This window comes from Lissotriton vulgaris, chromosome 12 (genome assembly GCF_964263255.1).
Source record: "Lissotriton vulgaris chromosome 12, aLisVul1.2, whole genome shotgun sequence".
NCBI lineage: Eukaryota > Metazoa > Chordata > Amphibia > Caudata > Salamandridae > Lissotriton > Lissotriton vulgaris.
The window spans coordinates 473,994,352-474,016,128 of NC_141700.1; the positions used below are offsets into that span (position 1 = coordinate 473,994,352).

Genomic DNA, 21,777 nt, shown 5'->3' on the forward strand with positions numbered 1-21,777 from the left:
ATACTCCACCCTCACCACTTGCTCCATACTCCACCCTCACCACCGGCTCCATACTCCAACCTCACCACCGGCTCCATACTCCACCCTCACCATCGATCCATACTCCACCCTCACCAACGACTCCATACTCCACCCTCACCACTGGCTCCACCCTCCCCCCTCACCACAGGCTCCATACTCCACCCTCACCACCGGCTCCATACTCCACCTTCACCACTGGCTCCATACTCCACCCTCACCAACGGCTCCGTACTCCACCATTACTACCGGCTCCATACTCCACCCTCACCAACAGCTCCATACACCTCCCTCACCACCGGTCCATACTCCACCCTCACCACCAGCTCCATACTCCACCCTCCCCGCCGGTCCATACTCCACCCTCACCACCAGCTCCATACTCCACCCTCACCACCAGCTCCATACTCCACCCTCGCCACTGGCTCCATACTCCACCCTCACCACTGGCTCCATACTCCACCCTCACCACTGGCTCCATACTCCTCCCTCACCACTGGCTCCATACTCCACCCTCACCACCGATCCATACTCCACCCTCACCACCGGCTCCATACTCCACCCTCACCACTGGCTCCGTATTCCACCCTCACCACCGGCTCCGTACTCCACCCTCACCACTGGCTCCATACTCTACCCTCACCACCGGCTCCCTACTCCACCCTCACCACCGGCTCCCTACTCCACCCTCACCACCGACTCCACACTCCACCCTCACCACCGACTCCACACTCCACCCTCACCACCGACTCCACACTCCACCCTCACCACCGGCTCCATACTCCAACCTCACCACCGGCTCCATACTCCACCCTCACTATGGGCTCCATACTCCACCCTCACCACCAGCTCCACCCTCCCCTCTCACCCCCGGCTCCATACTCCACCCTCATCACTGGCTCCATACTCCACCCTCACCACCGGCTCCGAACTCCACCATCACCACCGACTCCATACTCCACCCTCACCATCGGTTCCGTACTCCACCCTCACCACTGGCTCCATACTCCACCCTCACCACCTGCTCCATCCTCCACCCTCACCACCAGCTCCATACTCCACCCTCAACACCGGTCCATACTCCACCCTCACTGCTGGCTCCATACTCCACCCTCACCACCGGTCCATACTCCACCCTCACCACTGGCACCATACTCCACCCTCACCACTTGCTCCATACTCCACCCTCACAACCGGCTCCAAACTCCACCGTCACCACCGTCTCCATACTCCACCCTTACCACCGGCTCCATACTCCACCCTCACCAACGGCTCCATATACCTCCCTCACCACCGGTCCATACTCCACCCTCACCACGGCTCCATACTCACCCTCCCCCGGTCCATACACCACCCTCACTACCAACTCCATACTCCACCCTCACCACCAGTCTATACTCTACCATCACCACTGGTCCATACTCCACCCTCACCACCGGCTCCATACTCCACCCTCATCACCGGCTCCATCCTCCGCCCTCACCACCGGCTCTGTACTTTACCCTCACCACCGACTCTGTACACAACCCTCACTGCTGGCTCCATACTCCACCCTCACTACCGGTCCATACTCCACCCTCACCACTGGTCTATACTCCACCCTCACCACCAGCTCCATACTCCACCCTCCCCACCGGTCCATACTCCACTCTCACCACCAGCTCCATACTCCACCCTCACCACCAGCTCCATACTCCACCCTCGCCACTGGTCCATACTCCACTCTCACCACTGGCTCCATACTCCACCCTCACCACTGGCTCCATACTCCACCCTCACCACTGGCTCCATACTCCTCCCTCACCACTGGCTCCATACTCCACCCTCACCACCGATCCATACTCCACCCTCACCACCGGCTCCATACTCCACCCTCACCACTGGCTCCGTATTCCACCCTCACCACCGGCTCCATACTCCAACCTCACCACCGGCTCCATACTCCACCCTCACCATCGATCCATACTCCACCCTCAGCACCGGCTCCACCCTCCCACCTCACCACCGGCTCCATACTCCATCCTCACCACCGGCTCCATACTCCACCCTCACCACTGGCTCCATATTCCACCCTCACCACCGGCTCCGTACTCCACCATCACCACCAGCTCCATACTCCACCCTCACCACCAGCTCCATACTCCACCCTCGCCACTGGTCCATACTCCACTCTCACCACTGGCTCCATACTCCACCCTCACCACTGGCTCCATACTCCACCCTCACCACTGGCTCCATACTCCTCCCTCACCACTGGCTCCATACTCCACCCTCACCACCGATCCATACTCCACCCTCACCACCGGCTCCATACTCCACCCTCACCACTGGCTCCGTATTCCACCCTCACCACCGGCTCCGTACTCCACCCTCACCACTGGCTCCATACTCTACCCTCACCACCGGCTCCCTACTCCACCCTCACCACCGGCTCCCTACTCCACCCTCACCACCGACTCCACACTCCACCCTCACCACCGACTCCACACTCCACCCTCACCACCGGCTCCATACTCCAACCTCACCACCGGCTCCATACTCCACCCTCACTACGGGCTCCATACTCCATCCTCACCACCAGCTCCACCCTCCCCTCTCACCCCCGGCTCCATACTCCACCCTCACCACCGGCTCCATACTCCACCCTCATCACCGGCTCCATACTCCACCCTCATCACTGGCTCCATACTCCACCCTCACCACCGGCTCCGAACTCCACCATCACCACCGACTCCATACTCCACCCTCACCATCGGCTCCGTACTCCACCCTCACCACTGGCTCCATACTCCACCCTCACCACCTGCTCCAAACTCCACCCTCAACACCGGTCCATACTCCACCCTCACTGCTGGCTCCATACTCCACCCTCACCACCGGTCTATACTCCACCCTCACCACTGGCACCATACTCCACCCTCACCACTTGCTCCATACTCCACCCTCACAACCGGCTCCAAACTCCACCGTCACCACCGGCTCCATACTCCACCCTTACCACCGGCTCCATACTCCACCCTCACCAACGGCTCCATATACCTCCCTCACCACCGGTCCATACTCCACCCTCACCACGGCTCCATACTCACCCTCCCCCGGTCCATACACCACCCTCACTACCAACTCCATACTCCACCCTCACCACCAGTCCATACTCTACCATCACCACTGGTCCATACTCCACCCTCACCACCGGCTCCATACTCCACCCTCACCACCGGCTCCATCCTCCACCCTCACCACCGGCTCTGTACTTTACCCTCACCACCGACTCTGTACACAACCCTCACTGCTGGCTCCATACTCCACCCTCACCACCGCTCCATACTCCACCCTCACCACTGGTCTAAACTTCACCCTCACCACCAGCTCCATACTCCACCCTCCCCACCGGTCCATACTCCACCCTCACCACCAGCTCCATACTCCACCCTCACCACCAGCTCCATACTCCACCCTCGCCACTGGTCCATACTCCACTCTCTACACTGGCTCCATACTCCACCCTCACCACTGGCTCCATACTCCACCCTCACCACTGGCTCCATACTCCTCCCTCACCACTGGCTCCATACTCCACCCTCACCACCGATCCATACTCCACCCTCACCACCGGCTCCATACTCCACCCTCACCACTGGCTCCATACTCCACCCTCACCACCGGTCCATACTCCACCCTCACCACTGGTCTAAACTTCACCCTCACCACCAGCTCCATACTCCACCCTCCCCACCGGTCCATACTCCACCCTCACCACCAGCTCCATACTCCACCCTCACCACCAGCTCCATACTCCACCCTCGCCACTGGTCCATACTCCACTCTCTACACTGGCTCCATACTCCACCCTCACCACTGGCTCCATACTCCACCCTCACCACTGGCTCCATACTCCTCCCTCACCACTGGCTCCATACTCCACCCTCACCACCGATCCATACTCCACCCTCACCACCGGCTCCATACTCCACCCTCACCACTGGCTCCGTATTCCACCCTCACCACCGGCTCCATACTCCAACCTCACCACTGGCTCCATACTCCACCCTCACCATCGATCCATACTCCACCCTCACCACCGGCTCCACCCTCCCACCTCACCACCGGCTCCATACTCCACCCTCACCACTGGCTCCATATTCCACCCTCACCACCGGCTCCGTACTCCACCATCACCACCGACTCCGTACTCCACCCTCACCACTGGCTCTGTACTCCACCCTCACCACTGGCTCCATACTCTACCCTCACCACCGGCTTCATACTCCACCCTCACCACCGACTCCACACTCCACCCTCACCACCGGCTCCATACTCCAACCTCACCACCGGCTCCATACTCCACCCTCACCATCGATCCATACTCCACCCTCACCACCGGCTACACCCTCCCACCTCACCACCGGCTCCATACTCCATCCTCACCACCGGCTCCATACTCCACCCTCACCACTGGCTCCATATTCCACCCTCACCACCGGCTCCATACTCCACCCTCACCACCGGCTCCGTACTCCACCATCACCACCGACTCCGTACTCCACCCTCACCACTGGCTCTGTACTCCACCATCACCACTGGCTCCATACTCTACCCTCACCACCGGCTTCATACTCCACCCTCACCACCGACTCCACACTCCACCCTCACCACCGGCTCCATTCTCCACCCTCACCACTGGCTCCATATTCTACCCTCACCACCGGCTCCGTACTCCACCATCACCACCGACTCCGTACTCCACCCTCACCACTGGCTCTGTACTCCACCCTCACCACTGGCTCCATACTCTACCCTCACCACCGGCTTCATACTCCACCCTCACCACCGACTCCACACTCCACCCTCACCACCGGCTCCATACTCCAACCTCACCACCGGCTCCATACTCCACCCTCACCATCGATCCATACTCCACCCTCACCAACGACTCCATACTCCACCCTCACCACTGGCTCCACCCTCCCCCTCACCACAGGCTCCATACTCCACCCTCACCACCGGCTCCATACTCCACCTTCACCACTGGCTCCATACTCCACCCTCACCACCGGATCTCTACTCCACCATCACCACCGACTCCATACTCCACCCTCACCACTGGCTCCATACTCCACCCTCACCACGGCTCCGTACTCCACCATTACTACCGGCTCCATACTCCACCCTCACCAACAGCTCCATACACCTCCCTCACCACCGGTCCATACTCCACCCTCACCACCAGCTCCATACTCCACCCTCCCCACTGGTCCATACTCCACCCTCACCACCAGCTCCATACTCCACCCTCACCACCAGCTCCATACTCCACCCACGCCACTGGTCCATACTCCACTCTCACCACTGGCTCCATACTCCACCCTCACCACTGGCTCCATACTCCACCCTCACCACTGGCTCCATACTCCTCCCTCACCACTGGCTCCATACTCCACCCTCACCGCCGATCCATACTCCACCCTCACCACCGGCTCCATACTCCACCCTCACCACTGGCTCCGTATTCCACCCTCACCACCGGCTCCGTACTCCACCCTCACCACTGGCTCCATACTCTACCCTCACCACCGGCTCCCTACTCCACCCTCACCACCGACTCCACACTCCACCCTCACCACCGACTCCACACTCCACCCTCACCACCGGCTCCATACTCCAACCTCACCACCGGCTCCATACTCCACCCTCACTACGGGCTCCATACTCCACCCTCACCACCGGCTCCACCCTCCCCTCTCACCCCCGGCTCCATACTCCACCCTCACCACCGGCTCCGAACTCCACCATCACCAGGGACTCCATACTCCACCCTCACCATCGGCTCCGTACTCCACCCTCACCACTGGCTCCATACTCCACCCTCACCACCTGCTCCATCCTCCACCCTCACCACCAGCTCCATACTCCACCCTCACCACCGGTCCATACTCCACCCTCACTGCTGGCTCCATACTCCACCCTCACCACCGGTCCATACTCCACCCTCACCACTGGCACCATACTCCACCCTCACCACTTGCTCCATACTCCACCCTCACAACCGGCTCCAAACTCCACCGTCACCACCGTCTCCATACTCCACCCTTACCACCGGCTCCATACTCCACCCTCACCAACGGCTCCATACACCTCCCTCACCACCGGTCCATACTCCACCCTCACCACGGCTCCATACTCACCCTCCCCCGGTCCATACACCACCCTCACTACCAACTCCATACTCCACCCTCACCACCAGTCCATACTCTACCATCACCACTGGTCCATACTCCACCCTCACCACCGGCTCCATACTCCACCCTCACCACCGGCTCCATCCCCCACCCTCACCACCGGCTCTGTACTTTACCCTCACCACCGACTCTGTAAACAACCCTCACTGCTGGCTCCATACTCCACCCTCACCACCGGTCCATACTCCACCCTCACCACCGGCACCATACTCCACCCTCACCACTTGCTCCATACTCCACCCTCACCACTGGCTCCATACTCCACCCTCACCAATGGCTCCATACTCCACCCTTACCACCGGCTCCATACACCACCTTCATCACCGGCTCCATACTTCACCATCATCACGATCCATACTCCACCCTCACCACTGACTCCATACTCCACCCTCACAACTGGCTCCATACTCCTCCCTCACCACCGGCTCCATACTCCACCCTCACCACCGGCTCCATACTCCACCCTCACCACTGGTCCATACTCCACCCACCACCGGCTCCACCCTCCACCCTCACCACTGGTCCATACTCCACCCACCACCGGCTCCACCCTCCACCCTCACCACCAGCTCTATACTCGTCTCCAGCCTCACCACCAGCTCCATATTCAACCCTCACCCCTGGCTCTATACTCCACCCTCACCACTGGCTTCATCCTCCACCCTCACCACTGGCTCCATACTCCACCCTCAATCCCAAGCTTCTTACTCCAGCCTCACCACCAGCTCCATACTCCACCCTCACTACCATCTCTATACTCCACCCTGATGACCGGTCCATACTCCACCCTCACTACCGGCTCCATCCCAAACCCTCACCACCGGCTCCATCCTCCACCCTCACCACTGGCTCCGTACTTTACCCTCACCACCGACTCTGTACTCCACCCTCACTGCTGGCTCCATACTCCATCCTCACCACCGGCCCATACTCCACCCTCACCACCGGCACCTTACTCCACCCTCACCACTTGCTCCATACTCCACCATCCCCACCGGCTCCATACTCCACCCTCACCACTGGCTCCATCCTCCCCCTCACCACCGACTCCACACTCCACTCTCACCACCGGCTCCATACTCTACCCTCACCACCGGCTCCATACTCCACCCTCACCACCGGCTCCATACTCCAACCTCACCACCGGCTCCATACTCCACCCTCACCATCGATCCATACTCCACCCTCACCACCGGCTCCACCCTCCCACCTCACCACCGGCTCCATACTCCATCCTCACCACCGGCTCCATACTCCACCCTCACCACTGGCTCCATATTCCACCCTCACCACCGGCTCCGTACTCCACCATTACCACCGACTCCGTACTCCACCCTCACCACTGGCTCTGTACTCCACCCTCACCACTGGCTCCATATTCTACCCTCACCACCGGCTTCATACTCCACCCTCACCACCGACTCCACACTCCACCCTCACCTCCGGCTCCATACTCCAACCTCACCACCGGCTCCATACTCCACCCTCACCATCGATCCATACTCCACCCTCACCAACGACTCCATACTCCACCCTCACCACTGGCTCCACCCTCCCCCCTCACCACAGGCTCCATACTCCACCCTCACCACCGGCTCCATACTCCAGCTTCACCACTGGCTCCATACTCCACCCTCACCACCGGATCTCTACTCCACCATCACCACCGACTCCATACTCCACCCTCACCACTGGCTCCATACTCCACCCTCACCAACGGCTCCGTACTCCACCATTACTACCGGCTCCATACTCCACCCTCACCAACAGCTCCATACACCTCGCTCACCACCGGTCCATACTCCACCCTCACCACCAGCTCCATACTCCACCCTCCCCACCGGTCCATACTCCAGCCTCACCACCAGCTCCATACTCCACCCTCACTACCATCTCTATACTCCACCCTGACCACCGGTCCATACTCCACCCTAACAACCGGCTCCATCCCAAACCCTCACCACCGGCTCCATCCTCCACCCTCACCACCGGCTCCGTACTTTACCCTCACCACCGACTCTGTACTCCACCCTCACTGCTGGCTCCATACTCCATCCTCACCACCGGTCCATACTCCACCCTCACCACCGGCACCATACTCCACCCTCACCACTTGCTCCATACTCCACCCTCACCACCGGCTCCATACTCCACCGTCACCACTGGCTCCATCCTCCCCCCTCACCACCGACTCCACACTCCACTCTCACCACCGGCTCCATACTCTACCCTCACCACCGGCTCCATACTCCACCCTCACCACCGGCTCCATACTCCAACCTCACCACCGGCTCCATACTCCACCCTCACCATCGATCCATACTCCACCCTCACCACCGGCTCCACCCTCCCACCTCACCACCGGCTCCATACTCCATCCTCACCACCGGCTCCATACTCCACCCTCACCACTGGCTCCATATTCCACCCTCACCACCGGCACCATACTCCACCCACACCACTTGCTCCATACTCCACCCTCCCCACCGGCTCCATACTCCACCGTCACCACTGGCTCCATCCTCCCCCTCACCACCGACTCCACACTCCACTCTCACCACCGGCTCCATACTCTACCCTCACCACCGGCTCCATATTCCACCCTCACCACCGGCTCCATACTCCAACCTCACCACCGGCTCCATACTCCACCCTCACCATCGATCCATACTCCACCCTCACCACCGGCTCCACCCTCCCACCTCACCACCGGCTCCATACTCCATCCTCACCACCGGCTCCATACTCCACCCTCACCACTGGCTCCATATTCCACCCTCACCACCGGCTCCGTACTCCACCATCACCACCGACTCCGTACTCCACCCTCACCACTGGCTCTGTACTCCACCCTCACCACTGGCTCCATACTCTACCCTCACCACCGGCTTCATACTCCACCCTCACCACCGACTCCACACTCCACCCTCACCTCCGGCTCCATACTCCAACCTCACCACCCACTCCATACTCCACCCTCACCATCGATCCATACTCCACCCTCACCAACGACTCCATACTCCACCCTCACCACTGGCTCCACCCTCCCCCCTCACCACAGGCTCCATACTCCACCCTCACCACCGGCTCCATACTCCAGCTTCACCACTGGCTCCATACTCCACCCTCACCACCGGATCTCTACTCCACCATCACCACCGACTCCATACTCCACCCTCACCACTGGCTCCATACTCCACCCTCACCAACGGCTCCGTACTCCACCATTACTACCGGCTCCATACTCCACCCTCACCAACAGCTCCATACACCTCCCTCACCACCGGTCCATACTCCACCCTCACCACCAGCTCCATACTCCACCCTCCCCACCGGTCCATACTCCAGCCTCACCACCAGCTCCATACTCCACCCTCACTACCATCTCTATACTCCACCCTGACCACCGGTCCATACTCCACCCTCACTACCGGCTCCATCCCAAACCCTCACCACCGGCTCCATCCTCCACCCTCACCACGGCTCCGTGCTTTACCCTCACCACCGACTCCACACTCCACTCTCACCACCGGCTCCATACTCTACCCTCACCACAGGCTCCATACTCCACCCTCACCACCGGCTCCATACTCCAACCTCACCACCGGCTCCATACTCCACCCTCACCATCGATCCATACTCCACCCTCACCACCGGTTCCACCCTCCCACCTCACCACCGGCTCCATACTCCATCCTCACCACCGGCTCCATACTCCACCCTCACCACTGGCTCCATATTCCACCCTCACCACCGGCTCCGTACTCCACCATCACCACCGACTCCGTACTCCACCCTCACCACTGGCTCTGTACTCCACCCTCACCACTGGCTCCATACTCTACCCTCACCACCGGCTTCATACTCCACCCTCACCACCGACTCCACACTCCACCCTCACCTCCGGCTCCATACTCCAACCTCACCACCGGCTCCATACTCCACCTTCACCACTGGCTCCATACTCCACCCTCACCACCGGATCTCTACTCCACCATCACCACCGACTCCATACTCCACCCTCACCACTGGCTCCATACTCCACCCTCACCAACGGCTCCGTACTCCACCATTACTACCGGCTCCATACTCCACCCTCACCAACAGCTCCATACACCTCCCTCACCACCGGTCCATACTCCACCCTCACCACCAGCTCCATACTCCACCCTCCCCACCGGTCCATACTCCACCCTCACCACCAGCTCCATACTCCACCCTCGCCACTGGTCCATACTCCACTCTCACCACTGGCTCCATACTCCACCCTCACCACTGGCTCCATACTCCACCCTCACCACTGGCTCCATACTCCACCCTCACCAACGGCTCCGTACTCCACCATTACTACCGGCTCCATACTCCACCCTCACCAACAGCTCCATACACCTCCCTCACCACCGGTCCATACTCCACCCTCACCACCAGCTCCATACTCCGCCCTCCCCACCGGTCCATACTCCACCCTCACCACCAGCTCCATACTCCACCCTCGCCACTGGTCCATACTCCACTCTCACCACTGGCTCCATACTCCACCCTCACCACTGGCTCCATACTCCACCCTCACCACTGGCTCCATACTCCTCCCTCACCACTGGCTCCATACTCCACCCTCACCACCGATCCATACTCCACCCTCACCACCGGCTCCATACTCCACCCTCACCACTGGCTCCGTATTCCACCCTCACCACCGGCTCCATACTCCAACCTCACCACCGGCTCCATACTCCACCCTCACCATCTATCCATACTCCACCCTCACCACCGGCTCCACCCTCCCACCTCACCACCGGCTCCATACTCCATGCTCACCACCGGCTCCATACTCCACCCTCACCACTGGCTCCATATTCCACCCTCACCACCGGCTCCGTACTCCACCATCACCACCAGCTCCATACTCCACCCTCACCACCAGCTCCATACTCCACCCTCGCCACTGGTCCATACTCCACTCTCACCACTGGCTCCATACTCCACCCTCACCACTGGCTCCATACTCCACCCTCACCACTGGCTCCATACTCCTCCCTCACCACTGGCTCCATACTCCACCCTCACCACCGATCCATACTCCACCCTCACCACCGGCTCCATACTCCACCCTCACCACTGGCTCCGTATTCCACCCTCACCACCGGCTCCGTACTCCACCCTCACCACTGGCTCCATACTCTACCCTCACCACCGGCTCCCTACTCCACCCTCACCACCGGCTCCCTACTCCACCCTCACCACCGACTCCACACTCCACCCTCACCACCGACTCCACACTCCACCCTCACCACCGGCTCCATACTCCAACCTCACCACCGGCTCCATACTCCACCCTCACTACGGGCTCCATACTCCACCCTCACCACCAGCTCCACCCTCCCCTCTCACCCCCGGCTCCATACTCCACCCTCACCACCGGCTCCATACTCCACCCTCATCACCGGCTCCATACTCCACCCTCATCACTGGCTCCATACTCCACCCTCACCACCGGCTCCGAACTCCACCATCACCACCGACTCCATACTCCACCCTCACCATCGGCTCCGTACTCCACCCTCACCACTGGCTCCATACTCCACCCTCACCACCTGCTCCATACTCCACCCTCAACACCGGTCCATACTCCACCCTCACTGCTGGCTCCATACTCCACCCTCACCACCGGCTCCATACTCCACCTTCACCACTGGCTCCATACTCCACCCTCACCACCGGATCTCTACTCCACCATCACCATGACTCCATACTCCACCCTCACCAATGGCTCCATACTCCACCCTCACCAATGGCTCCATACTCCACCATTACTACCGGCTCCATACTCCACCCTCACCAACAGCTCCATACACCTCCCTCACCACCGGTCCATACTCCACCCTCACCACCAGCTCCATACTCCACCCTCCCCACCGGTCCATACTCCACCCTCACCACCAGCTCCATACTCCACCCTCACCACCAGCTCCATACTCCACCCTCGCCACTGGTCCATACTCCACTCTCACCACTGGCTCCATACTCCACCCTCACCACTGGCTCCATACTCCACCCTCACCACTGGCTCCATACTCCACCCTCACCACTGGCTCCATACTCCTCCCTCACCACTGGCTCCATACTCCACCCTCACCACCGATCCATACTCCACCCTCACCACCGGCTCCATACTCCACCCTCACCACTGGCTCCGTATTCCACCCTCACCACCGGCTCTGTACTCCACCCTCACCACCGGCTCCGTACTCCACCCTCACCACTGGCTCCATACTCTACCCTCACCACCGGCTCCCTACTCCACCCTCACCACCGACTCCACACTCCACCCTCACCACCGACTCCACACTCCACCCTCACCACCGGCTCCATACTCCAACCTCACCAGCGGCTCCACCCTCCACCCTCACCACCAGCTCCTTACTCCAGACTCACCACCAGCTCCATATTCAACCCTCACCACCGGCTCTGTACTCCATACTCATCACCGGCTTTATACTCCACCCTCACCACCGGCTCCATCCTCCACCCTCACCACTGGCACCATACTCCACCCTCAATCCCAAGCTCCTTACTCCAGCCTCACCACCAGCTCCATACCCCACCCTCACCCTCACCACCAGCTCCATACTCCACCCTCACCACCGGTCCATACTCCACCCTCACCACCGGCTCCATCCTCCACCCTCACCACCGGCTCCATCCTCCACCCTCACCACCGGCTCCATCCTCCACCCTCACCACTGGCTCCGTACTCCACCCTCACCACCGACTCTGTACTCCACCCTCACCACCGGCTCAATACTCCACCCTCACCACTGGCTCCATACTCCTCCCTCACCACCTGCTCCATACTCCACCCTCACCACCGGCTCCATACTCCACCCCACCCTTACCACCGGCTCCATAATCCACCCGCACCGCCGGCTCCATACTCCACCCTCACCACCGGCTTCCTACTCCACCCTCACCACCGGCTCCATACTCCCCCCTCACCACCGGCTCCATCCTCGGCCCTCACCACTGACTCCACACTCCACCCTCACCACCGGCTCCATACTCCACCCTCACCACCGGCTCCATACTCCAACCTCACCACCGGCTCCACTCTCCCCCCTCACCACCGGGTCCATACTCCACCCTCACCACCGTCTCCATACTCCACCCTCACCACTGGCTCCATACTCCACCCTCACCACCGGCTCCGTGCTCCACCATCACCACCGACTCCGTACTCCACCCTCACCACCGGCTCCGTACTTCACCCTCACCACTGGCTCCATACTCCACCCTCACCACCGGCTCCATACTCCACCCTCACCACCGACTCCACACTCCACCCTCACCACCGGCTCCATACTCCACCCCACCCTCACCACCGGCTCCATACTCCACCCTCACCACCGGCTCCATACTCCACCCTCAACACCGGCTCCACTGTGAAAACACATTGTAAATCAGGGCTCATTGCTGCCTTTGGATTTCTTGGGGTTTTGAACAAGCCACGAATGCTGCCCAGCCTGCACCAGGAAGAGGCTGATGGACAGAGCTGGGCTATTTTGGGGGGTCTCCCTTGTGTGCAAAACATTACCCATATCTGTTTCTTCCACACTTACATTCGCTATTGTTTTTATTTCAACACTGAGTTTGCCTTGGAATTCCTAACGGAATATGCATATATTACCATACACAATAGTGTGCCTACTTTTCAGTAATCTAGAGGTTTCTGGCAGTTTTTGGGGTCTCTGTTGGTTTCAAACACACTCCCACTTAATGAAATCTGTATGGTTTTAAATGTTCAAAGGCGCCGGGCTGGTGTGACCTCAGTCCAGGGTCACTGAGGAGCTGTCTCCATGCTTTGATGGCTGTCGTCATAGTCCCCGGTCACACTGTGCACAGGGTCCTGATGGCAGATACAAACCCTTGTGGATATATTCTTCTTCACGAAAAAATGTTATTCTTCCAAATCAAAATCTGTTTAGTGATCTACCAAAGGCAACTTGCAAATATTCGACAAATTAAAATGTTTATCCAAACTTTTATCAGCAAGAATACCTATGCATTTCGGACTTCGAGTCCTTCATCAGGGGAAAATTTACAATATAAAATTGTACATGCTCACTTGCTGAAACATGCAAGAAGTAAATAGTCGGAATGGCCGCCTGTTGGTGAGGCTCCCGATCCCTGGAACAAATATCCTGTATTTATCCTTGGAAACTGGACTGTAACCTGGCCAAAATGACGGAAGACTGCAGATCAAACGTGACCCCAGACTTTACCCGCTTTTGAGAGTAATCAGACCTTGTATGCTGGCTGTGGAGAGCGTAGAAGTCTGCCCGGGGCTGGCGCTGGAACTGGAGCGGCTGAGGTGGGCGGCGACTGACGCTGGGAGAGCCCGGGGATCGCCACGAGGATGGTAGGCTCAGCCTGATAGCCGTGATTGGCCGCGCTACTGCCCCCGATGTCTCGAGTGTGATGTTGCTCCCCGTTTGCCGGATCTAGTTGGGCAGTGCATCGGACAGTGGGGAGGTGAATGAAACAAACAAAAGCAGCAGTGTCCTGTGGCCCTCTAGGCTGATATTGGCCCCCGGATGAGCATTGCCTAGCGCTGACCTAATGAGCGGGCGTTGTGACCCCTGCACCTCCTGCAGAGAAAGGCCGAGACGATCACTGTGCTCACACATGCGCTGGAGGAGTGTCGCTGCCCCCCCTGGCTTCATGGATAGGGCGACGGCGACGGATGGCGAGGTCTGTGGCAGAAAACCCTGATATATACTGGGCCAGTGAATGACCTAGGATCTGCATTTAACAGGCTGGACCCCTCTACACTGATCTCCTTGCTGCATATAAAGAGAAGTGCGCCGATCCGTTGACTATCAGGATGTCCTATGGAGGCTGGAGCTCTGATCATTGCGTAGGGTGAGACAAGTGACTGAGCTGATTTGCGGCAGTGACCCGCGAAGTGTGTTTTGCTACTTACTGGATGTGCACCCCCACCTAGCGCTGCGCCTTCTACTCAGAGGTGCGTTAGTGGTCCGGATCGAGGAACGGCTTAGCGAATGCGACACGCCTAACGCAGCAGATTTGAAAATTGGATACCAGTGGATGGCACACTATGACGCACTACAATAAGAGGAGTGGAGAAGGTGTTACCCTGCGACAACAGCAGTCAAAGCAGTGCACACGCAAGTAATCTGGGACCTGTTGGCAATTGCTCACCCCCGATATCCCGCCCTAACTACCGGGCTGACCTAGCTGACGGACTGTTTATATTCAGACGCCGCGGGGCAGTGAAAGTGCCAGAACGGAGATCGACGAATTGGTGGAGCGGTCGGTACGGCCGGGCGGGCTGGTAAAAGGAGGCCTGTGAAACAAAAATTGGTTGGAATCTGGCTTTTATGACGAACTGCATACGCTGTGGCACCTGAAATCCTATGTGAGCACTCATAACACTGTACACTGGTTCACAGATCACTAAATGGACAACACCACTACAGGATAGCAAGCTTGTAGCCTATAGATACTACTGCTCAAGAATAGTGATCAGCTGGCAATAGAGTACTGCCCAGGGGAAACTAGATAACCGTCAGCCGAAATTGGCCTTTGACTCCTCTAGAAGAGGACCGAAACCGACCTGTGGGGAAACCAGCAAGAACAGTGCAGAGTCGGCGGGGAACAGCCCATCGCCCAAGGAACTAGATATGCAGCAAATACTGCAAAAAATGCGGCAGGGGTTTGCCACAGTGGTGGATAAAGTTGATAGAATGTCCTCCAGAATGGATGTGATGGTACACAAGGTAGACCAGCGCGAAGAGCGGATTGCAGAGGCCGAACGGCGGATATCCGAAACTGATGACACCACTGCCGGCCACACCACTCGACTGGCCTGGATGGATAACCTGCTGCGGGTGACAGCAGCGAAGAATGAGGATTTGGAGAACCGTAGTCAGCGCAATAACATCCGCGTCATGGGCGTCCCGGAATCCACGGACATGGGACGGATGGAAGAATATGTAGAAAAATTGCTCCTGACATCCATTGGGGCTGAGGCCTTCTCGGGGCACTTTATTGTGGAACGGGATCATCGCTCGCTAGGACCCATGCCAAAACCTGGGATTCCGCCTAGACCCATTATAACGCGATTATTGAACTATCGAGACCGAGATGTTGCCCTGAGAACGGCCCGCACCAAGCAAAACCTGACATACAATGGAATATCATTCTCCATCTTCCCGGACTTCACTCCAATTGTGCAGGAGGAAAGGCGTAAATTCCTAGATGTCAAAAAGAAACTCCAAGCCACCCAAATAGACTACGCACTTTTGTACCCTGCGAGACTTCGAGTGACGCACCAGGGAAGGTAGCGGTTCTTCATGAATCCGCAACATGTGGAGGACTATCTAAAATCTGTGAAACAGGCACAAAGAGGAGGGACTGGACGTGATGCCGCACACCTAGGAAATGCGCAAGAACCTGATGAAGAAGCTTGAATTATGAGACTGATGTATTAACTATCATCATGCTGGAGCTACAGGCTTGATGGGCTCCTGTGAAGCACAGAGATTGGGGACACTGATGGCTTGCTGGGCCGTGAAGGTTACATTTGTTCCAGTGGTAATGTATTCCAGGGCCCACTTCCCCTCCTCGACCGACCCGGGTGGTGGTACTGGACCTACGGGCGGAGGAGGGAGAGGTGGCTGTGTACTCTCTATGTGGTTTCCCCCACTATGGGTATACCCCTGTATTGAAGTGTGCTGTTTGGGGAGTTTTGATGCTTTGGGGGGTGGGGGTAAGGGGCTGGTGGGTAGTGTATTCTGGCAAGTTGGGGCTGCTTCAGTGGGAGGAGGGAGGGGTGAAAGGGCAAGAATTGGATTCTGGCGTGCCATGTTGGTGGCTGCTGTTGTTGAGGGATGGGGGGAGGGGCAAGTGGGGGTGAGTCAGAAGTTAGAATGTTCTAGAAGGTTGCATTTAGATGACATATACCTCAGTGCTGTTTGCTACCATTGGGGTACAGATTGTTGCGACTAGTGGCGTATAACGTGATGCTATTGATTAGCAGGCTCAGGCAGAACGCAGACAGGGAGGATGTGGCCTGGAGAGGGTACTCAGACACTATCCAACACCAGTGCAACATGATACCCTAGATATGGTAAGAATTGGTTTAAACTTCATCACATGGAATGTGCGTGGCCTAGGTGACCCGCGGAAAAAGCGTCAGGTGTTATCATACCGCGACTTCGCACAACCTACATATTTTTTTTACTATAATGAACAATGTCTCTGACGACTTGCCTCTCGCGGACATTTTTTTAGACGCCACTAAGGCCATTGATTTGTTGGAGTGGGACTAAATATTAGCAGTGATGGAGCGCATGGGGTCCCCCCCTGTTTTTTTATCTTGGATCAAGCTGTTGTATGAGGCGCCCGTAGCAAAAGTCCTCATTAATGGTAAAATATCCCCTGACATACCCATCTCACGAGGCACGAGGCAAGGGTGCCCGCTGTCGCCTCTACTCTTTGCTTTGGCGGTGGAGCTCCTCGCTGCAAAGCTGAGGCAACACCATAAAGATAAAGGGCTGCAGTGTCCCATGCAACAAATTCTGATGTCTCTATATGCGGATGATATCACGCTGTATGTCAGAGACCCCCAACTCAACCTAAACCCTGTACTTAGGGAATTTGTAAGATTTGGTAGATTATCTGGTATACATATCAACTGGAGTATGTCTTGTTTATTCCCCCTGACAGCTCAAGCTACTAAATTCCCCATGGACTACTCTATCTCATGGTGTGACGACGAGTTTAAATATTTAGGGATTCGCATATCTAACGACACGGACGAACTTATGCGACTGAACTATGGTACGACTCTAGATCGTCTTTCAGATACCATAACACGTTGGATTACGCTCCCACTCTCTATGGTGGGCAGAGCATGCCTAATCAAAATGGTGGTGCTGCCGCTACTACTGTCTTTGTTTTTTAACATTCCCTTTCACCCTGGAAGATATTTCTTCCAACAGCTCAAATCCGAACTGACTCCATTGGTGTGGGGAGGTAAAAACCCACGGCTCAAATGGGAGACTCTCACTAGGCCATACGTCCAGGGGGGATTCGACATACCAGATTTTGAAATGTATTATTATAGTACTCAGGCACACTATGCTTTTTATTGGATCTTATCAGCCTCGGTACATGCCGCAAGTCGCAGCGGAACATTGGTTTGCGCACCCTGTACCCATTGAAGGGGCTTTGTACATGCCGTCTCTAGGCAGAGATAAGGCACCCCCGACAGTCATGAGCTTGCTGGTCTATGATTCCCATCCTTTCTAGAAAGCCGGTCTTGCCCATGCCTCCTCTGGGGATATGGACTTTCTTGGTGAGTCTGGAACAGATTGTGTCATTTGACTATGATGTCCTGTTGCTCAGCTCCATCCCCTCCAATGGCTTTGCGTAGTCGGGCGCAGAACAGAGGCTGCTGGCCCAAGTCCTCCTCCCACTCCATGTAGGTTTTCCTATTCACCAGCTTGGCCAGTTGGTGGTAGCGGGAGGTGCTCCTCGTAGACCTTTTCCCTAGGAACACCATCACCAAGGAATCCTTTCTCTCTGCCAGAAGGCGGAATGTGGCCATCTGCACTTCCAAGGAGCACCAGTGGCTGCACAGGTAATGGCGGCTGATCGGACACACCACCTAGCGGCTCCAATAAATGCTGCCACAATGTTATCCAAGATGTCTTTGCCCACCTCGAAGTCCCTGCCATGCAGGCATAGTTTGAAGAATGGCGGTCCCCTCTCTTCCAAGTTAGGCAGGAACTCATGGACAACCCAAGCCTCATCGCAGCTGCTGTAAGAGACAAAGGCATCAAAGTCATATTGCCTCTTCCTGTCGCGTCTCCCACAATAGTTCCACCAGGTCCTGAGTATGTAGAAGAGATACAGGAGGTACCCGCGCACCTTGTGATACAGAACTGCCATGATCAGGAACAGCATGTTGAAGGAGAAAGTCCCAATGAAAAGTGGGTAACCTATCAGCAAGCTGCAGTCTTTCTCCAGGAAATTCAGGAAATTCAGATCCTGTGGCCCAAGAGAGCATGTCTGAATTCCTAGCTGTGGCACTCTCACTTGGGGTTGGGTGGTCACCCATTTTCTGATCCAGGCTTGTTCACATAAACAATCCAGGGATACATCCTTCAGGTAGATGTAGCACAAGCTTTCCAATTGGTCAAGCAGATCCTCCTGTAGGGTTTTCACTGGCTGGGACTTAAAGATTAGGAGCTCCAGAGAGACACGGTCTAATAAACATGGTGGCTGTGAAGTGCTCTATCCCAGAATCCTCCAGGATCAGGGTTCTAAGGTGTGTCAGGTTCCAGAACAGCTGCTCAGGCACCAGAAACCCATTCTTTATGTCCAATTTTAGGTTTCTTAGAGATGACGTAAATTGTGAAGATGCTGCAGGCTGTTATTCAAGGGGCTCAAGGATTGATAGATAGTCATATCTGCAGATGAACTGTAGTACAAATATTCAACAATAGTAAAAGATGGGATCCCAAGCCTTCAGGCTTTGGGAGCTCAAGTGGTGGACATTCCACCATGTGGTTTTCCCGTAGGTAAAGTTCTTTCACAAATCTGAAGGGCAAGGGATAGCACGAGTCAATATTAATCACTGGTGAACTAATGTTAAGGACTTCAAGTAAGCTGCAGTTGTTTATGCATGTCAAGGTTATTCTAGACTTTGATTCCAAGGTAAGAGTATTGAGTTGTTTCTCTTTGATTTTTAATTCCATAGTATTCTCAAAGCTGATGGATAGCGCCTGAAGCTCGCTCATCGCGATCAGCGAGCTATTGTCGTTCTTGAGTAAGTTGCCCCTGAGGCCGAGCACCCTGACACTACTCAAGTGATCAAAATAGAAGTTCTCAAGCAGAAAGAGTTTATTGCAGTCCAGCTGCAGAGATTGAAGCCTGTCAAGACCAATAAAGGCGTCCTTTTCCATGGACACAAGGTAATTACTACTGAGATCCAGTGTCTCCAGATTAGGCAGGCAGAGGAGGCGCCGGGAGGCAATACTGGTGATGCGGTTGAAAAACATATCCAGGTGTGTGAGGTTGGACAGAACATTGGGTGTCCCAGATGTGCACAGGTCTAGGCTTTTTGTCTTGTTTACAGAGAGAATGAGGGATCTCAGGTTCAGCAGTTTATTTGCAATATCATTTGTGAAAGCTCTAAGGAAGTTGTCGGACATGTTGAGAGACAACAGCATGGAGCATCCTTCAAAGGTCTCAGAGGGAAGATCTGAAATAAAGTTTTGCGCGACTGTCAAATTCCTGACCCCCAGCCAAGACACCACAGTGCAGACATCTTTCATCTTCAGATAGTCCTGATTTTTCATGGCATTTAGGGACAGCATTTCAATGCTCTTTATTCCAGACCGGAGAAGCTCGATGACCTTGAGACCAGTCGCGTCTACATTGAGAACAGTAAGACGAGGGAAGTTGCAAAATGCATTTTTCTCCACACGTGTTAGATCATTGCTTGACAAATCGAGGCTGGTAATCCTTGGAGAGAAAAGTGTGCTCTTCGTGAGGTTGTTTGTCTCAATGCAGTCCACCTCCCGAGCTGCACCAATACCATTACTTTTGATTTTCAGGATCCTCAGAGAAGCCAGTGACTGAAGCATAGTGGTCAGGCTGTACAGCCTACTAACCTCATTCCCAGATAAGGCTATCATCTGTATTCTATGTAAGGGTTTAAAAATGTTTTCTTGAAAAGCAGCATCAATTTTAACATTTCTGAGGTCCAAGCGGGTTAGGTTCTCCAATCCGATGAACGCCTGATCATCCATGTCTACCGTTAGAACACGCCAAATATATTCTCCATTGATTCCCAGATGTCTCAGGTTGGCAGCACCATTGAAGGCTCTTGCAGAAAGATGAAATGATCCATACAGATAGAGCCGGTCAGGTTCTGATACCTGGAGAAGGAGTCTGTAGGGACGGTTGGTACGTGTAACACCAGACAGAGGGTGTCCACGTCCACTGGAACCTCTCCTAGATCCACCTCCATGTTCATCACTGTGCTGCATTTGATGAAGACCCTGAACCCCTCCAAGGAGAATCCAAAGCAGGTCGGGACGAACACTCCCGGGGATCCCAGCAGGTCCCACTCGTAGATGTCGCACTTGGCAGTTGCAGTACCTGACACGATGGGCCACAAACAGGCAACAAATGGGCAAACCACGGTCATGTAGAACGTTCTCAGCGCCATTTCACACCGCTGCTGTCTAATGGGTGGTTTGAAGTGCAGGTCTCTGGGCAGTGGTTTGCTGCATCGCCTTAAAAGTAAGTGAAACATCTCCTTCCTCTGTGCTTGTCTGAGTGAGAAGGGAGGGACCTATAAAAAAGGAACCGAGAGAAAGAGATTTATAATTAGAATAAAGAAGAACGCAGAGTCTGAGCGTGTGAAAGCAGAGCCAAGAGCAGTAATGTCCACTGCAACATGTTCAGTCATGGGAATGTGAGACCG

At 56.4% G+C, this 21,777-nt stretch overlaps 1 pseudogene; it reads right to left on the reverse strand.

Annotated features, from left to right (window-relative positions):
• Positions 1–18,657: 18,657 nt before the first annotated feature.
• Positions 18,658–21,519, reverse strand: LOC147676801 (toll-like receptor 12; annotated as a pseudogene).
• Between the last annotated feature and the right edge of the window lie 258 nt (positions 21,520–21,777).